Consider the following 18,152-nt stretch of genomic DNA (forward strand, 5'->3'; position numbering starts at 1 on the left):
TGCTAATTGGGCAGAGCTGAAATACCAACAGAGTCTATTCAACAGGGGAAGCTAGCACAGCATGAGGTCTATTGACACCTACATTCCTCCCAGTCTTGACGGCACCGACTAAACTGAGTATGGAATGCATGGTGTTGATAACTTTGTCACATTTTGCAAATACCATCCATGGGAGGAATATGAAAATTACATAATTTTGTTTCCCTAATTCTGTAGAATATGGTGATACTAGACATAGCCAGGTAACCCGAGCAGGGGCTGAGATATGAATAATGGGGTCCCCGTGCGCCCCAAATATTGCAAGTTTGATGTCCTATGAACGTGTATTCTCAGCCCAATCTGAATATGAAATCGGTTTGCATGTGCGACAAAACCCCGGCGGGGTATGAAATTGGACATATTTTGTGGATGACTGGAAGTTCCTCCCCTGAGAACTCACTGCCTGACACGCCCCTGGGCTGAGCTTGAGACTCCGCCCAGAAATGTCAGTGCTCAAAACTGATTGCATGAGGACCCCCAGCCAATTCCCCCACTTTCCATCATACCGAAAAGACTGCCACTGCTTGGGGAAATAGCAGTGGCCATCTTGCAGGCGGAGCAACGGCCATGTGGTTCGGCCATATTGCGAACTAACTGCAACAAAGGAACTTTGTCTTTTCCCGAACGGACTTTCCACAGAATCATAAGTATTCGTTCTTTTTATCCCTTTTTCTTTTATGTACTGTGTTATCACCGTCTCTCATCGTTTAATTGTTCACGATTGTCTGTATATATTAATTATTTATATTGTAACAAATAAAGGCTTTTTAAAAGGTCTTTACCTCTCAGTAAAACCTTCTATTCAGTATACACAGACGAGACCTAAACTTCCGAAGGGACGCTACTGTTTTGATAGATAGATAGGAATTGCACAGTTTTAACCGGTTGTTTGTTTCACAGGTCTATAGCCAGTTAGCAGTTTTCTCTGGGCTGATAGAAAACAGAGATGGTGGCAAATCTACCCCTGGGTTGGAGTAAAAGTGTATTTTCGTAACCTCACAGGCTCCCTACTGCGTCGTGACGCTCAAACTCCGCCAATTCTACGCAGATTGCGTCCATAGCTCTCAATCTGTGTGCTAGAATCGGATCGGACGGTTTTGCGTGTTCACGGCCAGTGGGGCTCTTGTGACACACATGGCATAGGCATTCTTACATAACAGACAATACAAGAACAGACAGGAATATACAACGAGACAGGTATAGCCGCATAGATTGTGGAAACTGAGGAACAGTTCATTTGAGAGCACTGGCAGCTAGAGTGAAGGGCAGTACTGGTGAGAGTTCAGGGATCCGAGCATTGGCTAGGGGCTAGGTGCTGCGGACGGTGACGGAGGGAGGGTTGGAGTTCAGGTGGAGGACAGCTTGAGGGAAGAATGTGTTCCTGCGCCTGGTAGTTCTGGAATAGATGGTCCTGTAACGTCGGCCTGTTTGCATAAATTTGAAGTAGTGGTTCCCCGGGTGAGAGGGGTCCTGTGAAATCTTGGAAGCCCTCGACCCCAGTCTCGCTGTGTGGAGGAGGTCCAGTGGTGGCAGGGGCGAGCCTATGATCTTCTCCGCCGTGTTAATTACCCTTTGGAGTTTGTACTTGTCCTTGGTGGATGCCCCTGCATACCATACAATGACGGAGGAGCAGAGTATGGATTCCGTGGTAGCGGTGTAAAAGCTGGTCAGCAGTTCGCGTGGCATACCGTATAGCAGTGTAAATCTGCTGTTCCAGCCAAATAACTCAACACGGAGCCATTCATTTTTAAACCAGACCATTGGCAACAAAAGTGAGTGCACCCCTAAGTGAAGACTGTCCAATTAGACATTTTCCCTCCAAGGGGTCATGTTACTCTTTAGTGCTGCAATGTCTGAGGAGTAAATGCAGGTGTGTCAAATTGGTGTTATCATTCTCACATGCTCTCATACTGGCAGCCGGAAAATCACCATGGCGCCTCATGGCAGAGAACTCGCAGAGGGTCTTAAAAAGAGAGTGATATCCATATTTTTCTCACTGCAAATTATCTTTCGTATAAACCACAGCATGTTCAATGTTACATCAGAAATAAAGTATTCATTCTCATATTGTCCACTAGAGGGCAGACTAACACCATTGATTACACTCCTTTCTTTCCAATTGAAGTTATTTAGAATTTATTTTAAATTATTTGCAATCATTTACTTATGTAATGCACATTATCATGGTGTTAATCATGTACATTATGAGAGTGTAACGCATGGAACACTGCTAGCGTTAGTAATGGTAATATTGCTGGGCTCGGCCTGCGCAAATATTACCAGCGTTTAGTGCATCATCCCCAATGTTTGCTTGTGGAACTCTGTTTATAGGATAAAGCCCCAGGCCACCCATGAGGCGGGGTGAGGCAGGTTCCTCAGGTGGCGGAAGTGCAGGGGCGGAGCCCACCTCTCCATGGGTGGGGGGCCACCAAGCTGGAGGGGGGAGCAGCAGGCACAGCGGTACTTCTGCAGTACAGTTGGTGGCATTGCAGGAAGTGATGCCAGCGGTGGAACGCAGCGCTGGATCATGGAAGTAGGTGAGTAATTGCTTCCCCTGCTGCCTGACAAAAATTAAATGCAGTGCAAATAGCTGGAGGGGGAGCACAGACGGGGGAGCCCCAGCTGAGGGAGGGGGGGGGGTCTGACCCCTCCTCCCCACTGCTGTGCCCGCTGCTCCCCCTTCCTGGCTGCTACCCCCTCCAGGCTACTTATACTGGGGGCTATTATACTACATGGGGGGGGGCGGCATCCTCATCAGTTTCTCTAAGGCGCCAAAAGTCTAGAACCGGCCCTGATAGGATAATGCATTGACCTTCCTATGTGAGAGGATATACACCTCAGGATCACATCGATCGCCTCAGGGCTATTTAGCCTAGAAACTGCCTTGAGCAGCTCCATCATGACGCATGCGATGAAGTTGGGAACAGGGGCGTAACTACAGGGAAGCAGGGGGGCCCAGGGCTGTAAGGGGGCCCCTACTACTACCTCACTCCCTCTGATAAAGGGTCCATCCTTTAGGTCAGGTGTTTTGTGGCTACACTTGTTATGGGTGTGAGGATGATGATGGCCACACTTGTTTAATGACCCTTGTAAGATGGGCTCCCAGGCTGTGAGGGTCACAAGGGGGAGGCAAGGGGAAGGGGTGTAAACATTGGGGGGCCCAATCAAAGTTTTGCTAGGGGGCCCTCATGATTTGACCCCTGCTTGGGGACCTGCACAATACATGAATCAGATGCCATTACCATGCTCATTGGTGGCACAAGTAGCCTAAATCAACCTCACTGAGAAAAAGCCAGAACCACAAAATGTAATTCTCTCATATGGTACAAATGACAGTAATGTGTGTGGCCAATAAAGCCTAGTGGTTGTCTCACACTGGCCCAGCGCTTCCTCCAAGGCCTCTTAGAGTCAATTATTATGGGATACGGTTACACAAAGAAGCCAAGTGTGGGTACCGACCATGTACACTGGCATAATGGGAGTCCATGCCCTGCACCAGCAAGCAACTACAGACTAAGACAGGGCTGCCCAATAAGTCGATTGCGATCTACCGGTAGATCGCGACCGCCTTCTTGGTAGATCGCGGACTCTCGGCCGCGTCTCGTAAAATTTGTTGCGGCCAGCAGCTCGTGTTTAGCTGCTGGCCAATAAGGATGCATGCGAGGAGAGAGGGAGGAGAGAGGCGGCGCGGCCGCTACAACATGGCTGGGGGCGGCGACGGGCAGCCTGCAACGTGCATGCTTGTAACGTACTCGGCGCCGCACCGCCTCTCTCTCCGCCGCCGCTTCTCCCCTGCATCCCATTGGCCTGCCAGAGTCTCTCCTCGCCGCCTCTTCTCCTCTGACTGCCTGCAGGTACATATACCTGGCTAGCCTACACTGGGGGCCCATACACCCGGCTAACTACACTGAGGGCCCATACACCCGGCTAACTACACTGAGGGCCCATACACCCGGCTAACTACACTGGGGGCCCATACACCCGGCTAACTACACTGGGGGCCCATATACCCGGCTAACCTACACTGGGGACCCATATACCCAGCTAACCTACACTGAGGGCCCATATACCCGGCTAACCTACACTGGGGGCCCATATACCCGGCTAACCTACACTGGGGGCCCATATACCTGGCTAACCTACACTGGGGGCCCATATACCTGGCTAACCTACACTGGGGGCCCATATACCTGGCTAACCTACACTGGGGGCCCATATACCTGGCTAACCTACACTGGGGGCCCATATACCTGGCTAACCTACACTGGGGGCCCATATACCTGGCTAACCTACACTGGGGGCCCATATACCTGGCTAACCTACACTGGGGGCCCATATACCTGGCTAACCTACACTGGGGGCCCATATACCTGGCTAACCTATACTGGGGGCCCATATACCTGGCTAACCTACACTGGGGGCCCATATACCTGGCTAACCTACACTGGGGGCCCATATACCTGGCTAACCTACACTGGGGGCCCCTATACCTGGCTAACCTATACTGAGGGCACGTAACCTATGCTGCAGGCACATATACCTGGCTAACCTACGCGGGGGGGGGGGGCTTAGACGTTGGTAGATCTCCTGGCCTCGGCAAATTTTAAAGTAGCTCGAGAGCCGAAAAAGTGTGGGCACCCTTGGACTAAGACATTAGATATGAAGAGATACTACTACTAGTGATACATTGTAACCTGGACAGCACGGTATCATAATGCCTTGCAGTGCTGGGTCCCTGGTTCAGATCTCAGCCAGGGCACTGTCTGCATGGAGTGTGTATGCTCTCCCCGTGCCTGCATTGGTTTCCTCCCACATCAGATGAGCATACAGAAATGTTAATTAGCCTTACCCCTAAAAAATAAGTCTTAGACTATGAGGGACACAAGACTATGGTAGGGATTAGATTGTAGGCCCCTCTGAGGGACAGTTAGTGGCAAGGCAATATACTCTGAGCAGCGCTGCGGAAGATGCTGGTGCTATATAAATGCTAAATAATAATAATCACTTGGCAAATTGTTTTTGTGAACATGAATGTTTAGACACCACTGTCATTGGCCTCAATTCTGGTAGTATTTATATACAAACACACCACGCGCTGATACTAGGATGGCCTCTCAGTGTACCTATATCTGAATCTTCCACTGGGTCGCCCCCTCTGCATAAATTGACAATAACTGATATATCAGAGGTTGGGGCTCACGGTATTATGCAATCCACCAAAATAGCAGATCAAATGATATATATTACATTCAATTCACAGCACCATGTAAGTGTGCAATACTCTTCCCATTATACACCATATATAACTATATACAGTGGTGTGAAAAACTATTTGCCCCCTTCCTGATTTCTTATTCTTTTGCATGTTTGTCACACTTAAATGTTTCTGCTCATCAAAAACCGTTAACTATTAGTCAAAGATAACATAATTGAACACAAAATGCAGTTTTAAATGATGTTTTTTATTATTTAGTGAGAAAAAAAACACAAAACCTACATGGCCCTGTGTGAAAAAGAAATTTCCCCCTGAACCTAATAACTGGTTGGGCCACCCTTAGCAGCAATAACTGCAATCAAGCGTTTGCGATAACTTGCAACGAGTCTTTTACAGCGCTCTGGAGGAATTTTGGCCCACTCATCTTTGCAGAATTGTTGTAATTCAGCTTTATTTGAGGGTTTTCTAGCATGAACTGCCTTTTTAAGGTCATGCCACAACATCTCAGTAGGATTCAGGTCAGGACTTTGACTAAGCCACTCCAAAGTCTTCATTTTGTTTTTCTTCAGCCATACAGAGGTGGATTTGCTGGTTTCTTTTGGGTCATTGTCCTGCTGCAGCACCCAAGATCGCTTCAGCTTGAGTTGACGAACAGATGGCCGGACATTCTCCTTCAGGATTTTTTGGTAGACAGTAGAATTCATGGTTCCATCTATTACAGCAAGCCTTCCAGGTCCTGAAGCAGCAAAACAACCCCAGACCATCACACTACCACCACCATATTTTACTGTTGGTATGATGTTCTTTTGCTGAAATGCTGTGTTACTTCTACGCCAGATGTAACGGGACACGCACCTTCCAAAAAGTTCAACTTTTGTCTCGTCGGTCCACAAGGTATTTTCCCAAAAGTCTTGGCAATCATTGAGATGTTTTTTAGCAAAATTGAGACGAGCCTTAATGTTCTTTTCGCTTAAAAGTGGTTTGAGCCTTGGATATCTGCCATGCAGGCCATTTTTGCCCAGTCTCTTTCTTATGGTGGAGTCGTGAACACTGACCTTAATTGAAGCAAGTGAGGCCTGCAGTTCTTTAGATGTTTTCCTGGGGTCTTTTGTGGCCTCTCGGATGAGTTTTCTCTGCGCTCTTGGGTTAATTTCGGTCGGCCGGCCACTCCTGGGAAGGTTTATCACTGTTCCATGTTTTTGCCATTTGTGGTTATTGGCTCTCACTGTGGTTCGCTGGAGTCCCAAAGCTTTAGAAATGGCTTTATAACCTTTACCAGACTGATAGATCTCAATTACAGTACTTTTGTTTTCATTTGTTCCTGAATTTCTTTGAATCTTGGCATGATGTCTAGCTTTTGAGGTGCTTTTGGTCTACTTCTCTGTGTCAGATAGCTCCTATTTAAGTGATTTCTTGATTGAAACAGGTGTGGCAGTAATCAGGCCTGGGGGTGACTACAGAAATTGAACTCAGGTGTGATAAACCACAGTTAAGTTATTTTTTAACAAGGGGGGCAATCACTTTTTCACACAGGGCCATGTAGATTTTGAGTTTTGTTTCTCACTAAATAATAAAAAACATCATTTAAAACTGCATTTTGTGTTCAATTATGTTATCTTTGACTAATAGTTAACGGTTTTTGATGAGCAGAAACATTTAAGTGTGACAAACATGCAAAAGAATAAGAAATCAGGAAGGGGGCAAATAGTTTTTCACACCACTGTATATGGTGTATAATGGGAAGAGTATTGCACACTTACGGTACATGGTGCTGTGAATTGAATGTAATATACTGTATATCATTTGATCTGCTATTTTGGTGGATTGCAGCACAATATTGTGAGCGCCAACCTCTGATATATCAGTCAATTCTGGTAATGTTAGCGTCGATTTTACCACATACACAGTAATTAACCGCATTTGGTAAAGTTTGCAAGTCTGATAGATTTTAGTCATAAATTACCAAATGCGGAATATCAGGTCATAAAATGTGCAGTATTTTACATTATTTTACCGGAAATTGGAATTCTCATTGAAAATAGGAGGCATTTTAGCAAATAATTTAGCGATCATGGTTAAGACCTGCCTGTACCTGGCAACTAGTAAAGTCAATTTGTGTGTAATTTGCAATTTTTAGTGGAGTTCCTACTCAGTTCCTATTGTTGTTTTAATGGAATGTGTAATAGGAAATAATAGTTGAAAACTCAAAATATTTACTGGAGTTTTTTTTTATAGGGGAGATGCCTATAAATATACTTTCTATAGGTTGCTACATAATCATATACACCTCCCCTCCCCCCCCCCCCCCCACCGCCTTTCAAAGACTTTTAACTTATACTGGTACACACCGTACAATTTTCTGGCAGATTTACCTGCCAGATCGATTATTTCCAACATGTCCGATCTGAATTTCGATCGATTTTGCAAAAAAAAATTTTTGGGATCGATTTTCATAGAACTGAACGAAAATCTGGCAGAAAATTGTATGGTGTGTTCCTAGCATTATGGAAGACAATTATAGACTGCAGTATTATCATTGTTTACTGCATGCTTACTGCTGAAATACCGCACTTTTAACTCATTTTACGCACTTATTTTCGGAAAATTACCGAAAAACTGATCAGAATTGCCAAAAAAATGAAAAATATTGATTGCGGTATTTTCTCAACAACAAAAAATTACCGCACACAGCTACCACACTTGAGGCCATTATGTTTATTGTACTATAATGCAGAACTGGTTGTCAAAGATGAATGAAAGTGATATGAGACTCTTGACAAGGTTACAATTTTGGTTCCCCTTGCTTGCCATCTGATGAGGTGAGGTGGGGCTGGAGGCTTCATGTTTGCTCAATGTGTTTTACTGTATTAGGGTTTTTCCAGCAAGAAGCATGAGGAAAAGAAAGAGATGTCTGGGAGCGGAAATGAACTCCAGTGTGATAGAGCTCCTCGCAAGTTTAGAATGTGGTGAGGAAATATGAAAGCTCATAAAATTGTGTGGCTTGGCTTGATCTAAGCTTATAATGTTTGCTTGTGGAGCTCTGTTTATAGGGCAATGCAATTACTTTCTTATGTGAACAGATCTAGGGCCTTTCTCCACCGGTTGCAATTCGCTACAAAAAGCTGATCGCACGCAGTAGCTGGTATAGGGGCTCCTGACCAGGCACTTCGAAAACGATTTTTCAGCACAAGCTAAGGGGCTTCTCCACAGCTATAACCTGACATTGGCCTGGAACCCACTAGAACGCGCAAAACGCTATCGCAATCGCTAGAGATTTGTGATAGCATTTTGCAAGCGATTTTGGGAGCGATTTCCCTGCTCCTATACAATTCATTAGAATGGAAACCCTCCCAAAATGCTGCATGTTCCTCAACTGCTATTTCCTTAAACGCAATCACTCTAGTTTAATCAGTACCATCCATTTACATTGGCAGAGTGTTTAGGGAAATCGCTAGCAATTGAAAGTGCCCTCTAAACGCTCAAAAAAACTTCTAGTGGGTTCCAGGCCTCTAAGTGCTTTTATAGAATGGGGAACCCATTGCTAGTTTTCCTTCAGGAGTTCTTAAAGGGAAGCCAAGGTGAGAGACATATGGAGGCTGACATATTTATTTGCTTTTAAACAATGTGCATTGCCTGGCTGTCCTGCTGATCTCTGCCAGTAATACTTTTAGTTTAAGCCATAGACCCTGAACAAGCATGCAGATCAGATGTTGTTTACAGAAATCTGACTAGATTTGCTGCATGCTTTTTTCAGGTGTGTGGTGCAGATACTACTGACCAGAAAGATCATCAGGAATGCCAGGCAACTGGTATTGTTTAAAGGGAACCCGAGATGAGAGGGATATGGAGGATGCCATATTTATTTACTTTTAAACAATACCAGTTGCCTGGCAGTCCTCCTGATCCTCTGCCTCTAATACGTTTAGCCATAGACCCTGAACAAGCATGCAGCAGATCAGGTACTCTGACTCAGCTGATTTAGGTTTTACTGGATTAGCCACATGCTTGTTCCAGTGTTTTGTTTCAGACACTACTTATGCCAGAAGATCAACAAGGCTGCCAGGCAACTGGCATTGTTTACAAGGAAATAAATATGGCAGCCTCCATATCAGGGGCGGAACAATAGACCCTGCAAGGGATGCAACCACAGAGGGGCCCTCCTGAGAGCCTGACAACTAAGGGCAAGGAGAGAAAAAACTTTCTGCTCTCTGCACAATTGTTGTAATGACTGCATCTGCTCAGCCACTGATAAAAATCATATAAAGTTTTGCAGACAAAGATTTGTAGACAGTCCCTATTCAGTGTGCAGCAGACTCTTGTGTACAGTGCCCATCCCCCAACTTTTCTACCCGCCCCCAAGTGCTCTGTACTGTAGTGATGCTGGAAAAGTCTGCAGAGACAGTCCTGTCCCATCAGAGATGGACATAGTGAGTGTAATAAGCTGAAGCTGGGAGCACACTCGTCTGTCGGTTTTCTATATGCGATTTCTGCACACAATCGGCTTGATTCACTAAACCATGATAACTCAAAGTATCGCACCTTATCAAAGGTAACACGCCTTATCAGAGTAGCATAGCGATCCCTACAAACTTATGCCTGCTAATTGGCAATGGCACTCCTGCCCTGAGCCCCTGCAGGTTCGTAGCACTCGCTATGCTACTCTGATAAGGCATGTTAACTTTGATAAGGTGTGATATCTTTCATAAGGTGTGATATCTTTTCATAAGGTGTGATATCTTTTCATAAGGTGTGATATCTTTGATAAGGTGTGATATTTGAGTAATCACGGTTTCGTGAAGCAAGCCCATGGTGTGACTGTTTGTATGAAAACATGCATGTTTTATCGCAGAAGCTAATGTACTTGATAGAGATAAGAGTTTGACTCACTAAACTGTTATAACTGAAATCACGGTACGCTGTTTTGCGCACGTTATAACACGCATAACGTTTTTGCGTTTTCACGTGCACAAGCAAATTTTCACTTAAAAACGGATCACGCAAAAAAGTTACACGAGTTATAACGCGCACAAAATGCTAGCGCGACCGTGATATCAGTTTTCACGGTTAAGTGAATCAAGCCCAATGTGTGCACTAGCCAATTGAATAACACTGGTTCTCAGCCTACCTGTGCAGAAAGCGGGGGGTAAGTTCAGTTGTAGTTGGCGGGAGGGGGCCCCATCCAAAGTTTTGCAGGGGGGCCCAATGATTTCTAGTTACGCCCTTGCTCCATATCCCTCTCACCATGGGTTCCCTTTAAAAGGGTATAAATATGGCAGCCTCCATATGTCTCTCACCTCAGGTTCCTTTTAACCCGATAGCTGAGCTTTTTCTTGCTGAGCCTGTGGCCTATGTCCTTATTTCCTATTATTGAGCATTTATAGACATAATAAAAGTGCATTTAGTGTCAGATTCTTCTGTCTAGAGGTCCACTTATTATTATCCCAGCCAAAGGGCAGAACTCATCCCTCGTGAGCCTGAACTAGCTGGAGTCCATTTTTAAGAAATTTTTAACACACGATTACATTACACAAAATTTTATTACACGCATTTCAATCTTTGCCTTCTGGATTTAATCAAATGTAAACTAGTTAGGGAAGGAACCTATTCTTATGGAAACCGAATCTGCCAAAGTGCTAGGCTTTGATTGTGAGGAGCATGTGCTTATAATTGAATCTGTTGGGTTAAATTTAGTTTGTAAACAGCAGTTAGTCTGACGGTAGTGCTATTTTCTGAGCGTTATACAATCATTCGCCCACTTAGAGGGAAATAATTCGGTGAAACCCATAATAGTTAGTCTGTCATTTTTCAGAGATCTAATTTGGACACCAGAAGTGGCTTCACATGTTCTGAATTTACCAGGAAACAGAGAGACAGCTTCAGAAGGAACTGAGGCGGAAATAACCCTAATGGAATGTAAATGTGATTTAAACCTCTAAATACAGACAAAAGGCTGTGTCAGGGCAGGACTTTATATTATTTAATGATGAGCTCTGTGACTAGCTTGAATAAGCCTATGTTACTTGTCCCCAGTTCCTCAGCCTTCTCCTTTCTCTGTCCTCTATTTCATTCATTCATTACTACTTTATCTACTACGCCATCCTTCGAGTCGCCCATTGCCAAGCGCAGACCCCCTGAAGATTATTGACAAGGGCTTGTCAGCAGGCTCAGTCCACCCATGATGCCAAGTGAGGCGACTTCCTCAGACTGCAGAAGTCTGGGCGCAGCACCAGGCAGAAATAGAGTGAAGAGAGTGTCTGGCCAACCTATACTGGGGGCAACTGTACCCAGCTACCAATACTGAGGGCACCTGTGCCTGGCTACCTACCTATACTGAGAGGTTTTTTTTTGGGGGGGGGGGGGGCTCCCTGCACCTGTGCAATCATTCAAATTCAGGGAGGGGGGGCATCCTCACAAGTTTGTCTCAGGCAGCAAAAAGTCTAGAACCAGCCCTGCTTGTCAGTAGGAACATCGGGGCCTTGCTTCTCTTCAGGCACGAGCGTGGCCATACTGCATGAGCTGGAGCTTCTCTTGCACAAATTGCTCCATGTTACTGGACAGGCGTCGCCATGCTTGAATGAGTGCAGCCAATGTTACAGGGGGTTCCAGGCATTGGCGGAAGGCCAGAGAACAGTGTAAAAGCCTCATTATGATACAGGGGCTTCCCTTTCCTTAAGGTGCATACACACACACTACTATAAGGAACGACGGGTCCGTCAGACCCTCCCGCTGGGCCAGCATTCCAGCGATCAGTAGAGCATGTGTACAGTCTGTCGGCAGACTGATAACACTGTTTCTGAACAATCCGCTGAGCGGATCGTTCCTTATAGTAGTACGTGTGTACGCACCTTTAGGTAAGTATTTACTTTTATAGCTTTGTGACGCCTTGGGATCTCTTTAAGCAACCCTGTGGTGGGTCCTTCATACCCAACTGTACCTAATACTATACTATCCAAAGCAAAGCAGCTGGTATAGGAATTCTATAAAGCACAGTGTATTAAAGGGATACTGTAGGGGGGTCGGGGGAAAATGAGTTGAACTTACCTGGGGCTTCTAATGGTCCCCCGCAGACATCCTGTGCCCGCGCAGCCACTCACCGATGCTCTGGCCCCGCCTCCTGTTTTTTTCTGGAATTTCAGACTTTAAAGTCTGAAAACCACTGCGCCTGCGTTGCCGTGTCCTCGCTCCTGCTGATGTCACCAGGAGTGTACTGCGCAGGAACAGACCATACTGGCTTGTGCTATACACTCCTGGTGACATCAGCGGGAGCGAGGACACGGCAACGCAGGTGCAGTGGTTTTCAGACTTTAAAGTCTGAAATTCCAGAAGTGAACAGGAGGCGGGGCCGGAGCATCGGTGAGTGGCTGCGCGGGCACAGGATGTCTGCGGGGGACCATTAGAAGCCCCAGGTAAGTTCAACTCATTTTCCCCCGACCCCCCTACAGTATCCCTTTAAGAACAGCTCTGTGGTGCCCTTTGTGACACTGCTTATATGCCAAATATACCAAATGACACTGCTTGTATGCCAAACTAGCGACCTAAGCCCGTTTGAAAACGGGCTTTAGGTCTGTCATCACCGCATGCGCCCCCACCGCCGGCATGCGCGCACCCGCTCGCCCACCGGCCCGCTCGCCCTGCGTCCTGTCTTAACGGCTGTCAGTGCTTGACATGCGCAGTAGCGCAAAAGTACTGACAGACGGACAGGATGCAGGGACACTTGCCAATTATTAGGTAGGATATACCACAATGGTGCTGCCAAAAATCTTTCTTCCAAGGAAACCCATAAGATAGTTAGAAACATATCCTGTTTCTAACTATAACTTAAACTATGTAGCTTTACCAACTTGGCAACAATGGCCATTGTCAATAACACGGCTCTACCACACCTTAGCAAATCCATGCAGTCACAGCACAACCCAACAATTGACTTGCAAGTTTGTTGCACCTTCCATGTGACAACTGCCTGACTGATGGCTAGAGGCCTGGCTACAACACAGCCAGGAGGCCAATATATGACATGGACGGCAAAAAAGAGGTGTAGCAGGGTAGGCAGAGTTGTGTTATGACTGGGATGACACTTCTGGACTAGGAAGTTCATTCAAATTATTCAGTAGAGTTCCATTATCAAGTCAGTGCAGCTGAGGTGATAGCATGGCCGTTTCTGACCGTTTTGGTGCCCCAAGCATCGTACCTTATGACTTCATCTCCCCTTACCTTCGCCCATCTTTGAAAATTGTAGCCTACATTAATTGGATTTCTGTGCACTAATAACAAATGGATAAATTTGATTAATTTACTCAAAACAACAAATACAAATTATTATCATTCCAGATATACCTCACTGTTCCAAATTCACCGAACCCACAAACAAACCTTTTCTAGAGTTATAAGCACTGTATATTCAATTTGGAAAGAAAAAACAAAAACATTATACTGTTCTTGTGTCTTCACAGGTTGGATTACTGTCCTGGAAATCCAGGAGAGTTGCAATAATCAATGCAGACCAAATCTAAAGCCTCTTATACACGCAGAGCCTTAGGTCCCTTTCACACTAGAGCGTTTTCATTACGTTACATTACCCCTTTTTACCGCAGCAGGTATCTACAAAGCCTGTTTTTAGCATTGAGGTGTAATGCGGTCATATCGCACTGCAACTTAAACACAGGCTGCTTATATGAAACCGGCCTTACTGTTAGTAAGCTGTGATGTTAAAAGTAAAGTGTCCTGCCTACTGATTGGCTTCTGCAGAAGCACAGTTGGGCGAACACCTAGATGTTCGGGTTCGCGAACGTTCGCCGAACATCGCCGCGATGTTCGGGTGTTCGCGCCGAACTCCGAACATAATGGAAGTCAATGGGGACCCGAACTTTCGTGCTTTGTAAAGCTTCCTTACATGCTACATACCCCAAATTTGCAGGGTATGTGCACCTTGGGAGTGGGTACAAGAGGAAAAAAAATATTTGAAAAAGAGCTTATAGTTTTTGAGAAAATTGATTGTAAAATTTCAAAGGAAAAACTGTCTTTTAAATGTGGAAAATGTCATGTTTCTTTGCACAGGTAACATGCTTTTTGTCGCCATGCAGTCATAAATGTAATACAGAGAAGAGGTTCCAGGAAAAGGGACCGGTAACGCTAACCCAGCACAAGCAGCAAAACACGTGATGGAACAGGAGGAGGCGCAGGAGGAGAAGGCCACGCTTTTTGAGACACAACATCCCAGGCCTTGCATGAGGACAAATAGCGTGCGGATATAGCAATGCTTTTTGCCGCCATGCAGTCATAAATGTAATAAAGATGAGAGGTTCAATAAACAGGGACCGGCAACGCTAACCCAGCAGCAGCAGCAGCAGCAGCACACGTGATGGAACAGGAGGAGGCGCAGGAGGAGAAGGCCACGCTTTTTGAGACACAACATCCCAGGCCTTGCATGAGGACAAAAAGCATGCGGATATAGCAATGCTTTTTGCCGCCATGCAGTCATAAATGTAATACAGATGAGAGGTTCAATAAACAGGGACCGGCAACGCTAACCCAGCAGCAGCAGCACACGTGATGGAACAGGAGGAGGCGCAGGAGGAGAAGGCCACGCTTTTTGAGACGCAACCCAGGCCTTGCATGAGGACAAAAAGTGTGCGGATATAGCAATGCTTTTTGCCGCCATGCAGTCATAAATGTAATACAGATGAGAGGTTCAATAAACAGGGACCGGAAACGCTAACCCAGGCCAGCAGCAGTAGCAGCACACGTGATGGAACAGGAGGAGGCGCAGGAGGAGAAGGCCACGCATTCAGACACAACAACCCATGCCTTGCATGAGGACAAGAAGCGTGTGGATAGCGGTGCGGTGTACTACTGTTCCCAGCAGACACAGAGTGGCAGTAAACACAATGCTATATAGTGTGGCTGAGCGAGGTACACAGAGTGGCAGTGAACACAATGCTATATAGTGTGGCTGAGCGAGGTACACAGAGTGGCAGTAAACACAATGCTATATAGTGTGGCTGAGCGAGCAGTGTACTACTGTTCCCAGCAGACACAGAGTGGCAGTAAACACAATGCTATATAGTGTGGCTGAGCGAGGTACACAGAGTGGCAGTAAACACAATGCTATATAGTGTGGCTGAGCGAGCGGTGTACTACTGTTCCCAGCAGCGACACACAATGACTGGGGGGACCCTGGCTAGCGTGGCTGGAGCGCGAACTACCCTGCCTGCCTACCCAAAGCTAAACCCACAGACAAATGACGGAGATATGACGTGGTTCGGGTATTTATTTACCCGAACCACGTGACAGTTCGGCCAATCAGAGCGCGTTCGAGTCCGAACCACGTGACCCGTTCGGCCAATCACAGTGCTAGGGGAACGTTCGGCCATGCGCTCTTAGTTCGGCCATGTGGCCGAACGGTTTGGCCGAACACCATCAGGAACAGGGTGATGTTCTGCAGAACCCGAACAGTGGCGAACACTGTTCGCCCAACACTAATTATGGGGCAGCCCACAAATACTAGCATGAACAGCAACACAAATAAACATGTCCCCCTAGATGGGCTGCTGTACCATCAGGCTCCCTCTCTGTGTGCCTATGCTGGGGATTGTACAGTATATACCTGTCACTATCCTGGAGTTACATATAGGAAGCTGCAGACAAAGCTAAGACTCGGCTCTGTGCTTTGGCTGTTTGTGTACAATGGACCTCTGTTGTCATATCTACGTCTAGAATGAAAGTCAATAATGTCACATAATTGCATTACTGATCATGGGATGTTGCTAAACAGGAACTCCACACAGACTACAAAATACTCAGAAACACAGTGTATGATGACTTTAGAGGCTCTGTCTCTTTGCATAAGCAGACAGGTAAAGGAATCTCACTTTTAATCATTTAATGATCAATTTTGATCCTACTTCCATACATATAAGAAAACGGGAAATAAATTTCACATTTATTTTTTAGAGACAGTTTGGGAAGCTGTGTAAGCCATTGGGAAACTATCCAAAAACATGTATGGCGTTACTCTCAATTTAGAATGGCTCTAATAGACAGTACTAAAAATGGATTAGGTTTTCAGCTATAGCTTTGTCGTCTGTTGCTCCTCTTTAATGGTTGACATAGGTTGTAGCAACACCGCATCATTCAAAACTAGGTAATAATTGTGCTTATGGTGTTGGCATAGCCCAAAGGATCTTATGTATTACTGATTAAGCCTGGTACTTGATGGTCTTCTGGTTTTTTTTGTTTGTTTTTATATATATATATATATATATATATATATATATATATATATATATATATATATATATATATACTGTATAATGGTAGAAGTTATCTATGTTTCTAAATACTGTATGTTTAGTTCTGTATGACTACTTAGACTATGATGATAGATTATATGTCCAGTTGTAACAATTGATAAAACAATTTCAATAGTGTTATTTACAAAAAAAAAATAAAAATGGATTAGGTTGGATGAATTGTGGTCAATTAGGAAAAATGCTACATAAGTTTTTTGAATGCCCCTTTGTTAAACAATTGTGGAATAACGTACATATTCTTTTATTCCAAATTACATCAAGGCACATAGAGCTTCGAATGATTGCTGGTATTTATTGTAAACACTGATTGAACTATCCTACCTAATAAAAGGCAAGTGTCGCTGCGTCCCATGTCTGTCCATCAGTGCTTTTTGTGCACTGCGCATGTGCAGGGACGAAGAGACACTGCTGAGAGCCGGAGGAGGATGGGGCCAGAAGGGACGGGCATGTGTGCGGTGGGCGGGCGCGGCGCATTAGGGACATACCTAGCCCATTTTTAAAAGGGCTTCGGTCCAGTAGTTCTGTACTAGCCAACCCGCGTCGTAGCATACGCCGCATCTATCTATCTAATAGAGTACGTGCCTCAACCTTGAAGCAAGAAGAAGTAGGCTTTCCATGAGAAAAATGTATGCGTGCTCAAACACCAAGTTTAACCCTAGCAAGTCTGGCTTTGCAAATCCGGCCTAATTGGCTATTCATGAGGCAATGCTCATGCAAATATGCATTTGCTTTCGCATGCCAAACTATGCAGGGTCAAAAAACCAATACTGCAAAGTGCTCTCTCGCTGCCTGGGAACCACAGCGGCACCCCGGAGTGGGAGGCTGGGTGGCGCAGCCGCCCCCCCCCCCCCCCAAGCGTGGCCAGCGCTGGGGAGAGCCATCCGCACCCACCTCCTAATATTAAAAACAGCCACTTACCTTAACATCCATTGGGTTCTGCTACATGCGCATTAATTTTCTCATGGAAAGCATTTTGTGCAGTTTGTATCCTTTGGAGGCAGGTGGTGGTGGATGGCTTGCTCCAGTGGTGTGAACCCTGGAGTGAGTGCCCCCCCCCCTCTGGAGTCCCTCTGGAGACCCATGCTTCTCTCCTTTCTCATGTGGTGCCCCCAAATTAATGCGCATGTAGCAGAACGCAATGGACGTTAAGGTAAGTGCCTGTTTTTAATATTGGGAGGTGGGTGCAGGCGGCTCTCCCCGGCGCTGGCCACACTTGGGGGGGGGGGGGTCGTCCACGTCACCCAGCCTCCCCCTCCGGGGTGCCGCTGTGGTTTCCAGGCAGTGAGAGAGCCTGGGACCCTGCGGTCCCCCCAGTTGTATAAAAAGGGGGCATTGGGAATCCTCCCCGTGGCGCTCCTGGAGGCCTGGAGCACACCAAAAACTGCTAGCAGATCCGCAAAATGCTAGCAGATTTTGAAACGCTTTTTCTTATTTTTCTGTAGCATTTCACCTAGCATTTTGCGGTTTTGTAAAGCGTTTTTGGTGTAGTAGATTTCATATATTGTTACAGTAAAGCTGTTACTGAACAGCTTCTGTAACAAAAACGCCCGCAAAACCGCTCTGAACTGCCGTTTTTCAGAGCGGTTTGC

General features: G+C 45.8%; 1 long non-coding RNA gene across 1 annotated transcript in view; it reads left to right on the forward strand.

The window, feature by feature from the left end:
* The window catches only part of LOC137571397 (uncharacterized), a 39,163-nt gene extending 24,683 nt beyond the window's left edge, over positions 1-14,480 (forward strand). Inside the window, exons 3-4 of the long non-coding RNA XR_011031353.1 lie at positions 8,126-8,220; positions 14,335-14,480. This is a non-coding gene — a long non-coding RNA (uncharacterized lncRNA). The remainder of the gene's footprint in view (positions 1-8,125; positions 8,221-14,334) is intronic.
* The last annotated feature ends 3,672 nt before the right edge of the window (positions 14,481-18,152 follow it).

The sequence above is a fragment of the Hyperolius riggenbachi genome, chromosome 4 (genome assembly GCF_040937935.1).
Source record: "Hyperolius riggenbachi isolate aHypRig1 chromosome 4, aHypRig1.pri, whole genome shotgun sequence".
NCBI classification, from domain to species: domain Eukaryota; kingdom Metazoa; phylum Chordata; class Amphibia; order Anura; family Hyperoliidae; genus Hyperolius; species Hyperolius riggenbachi.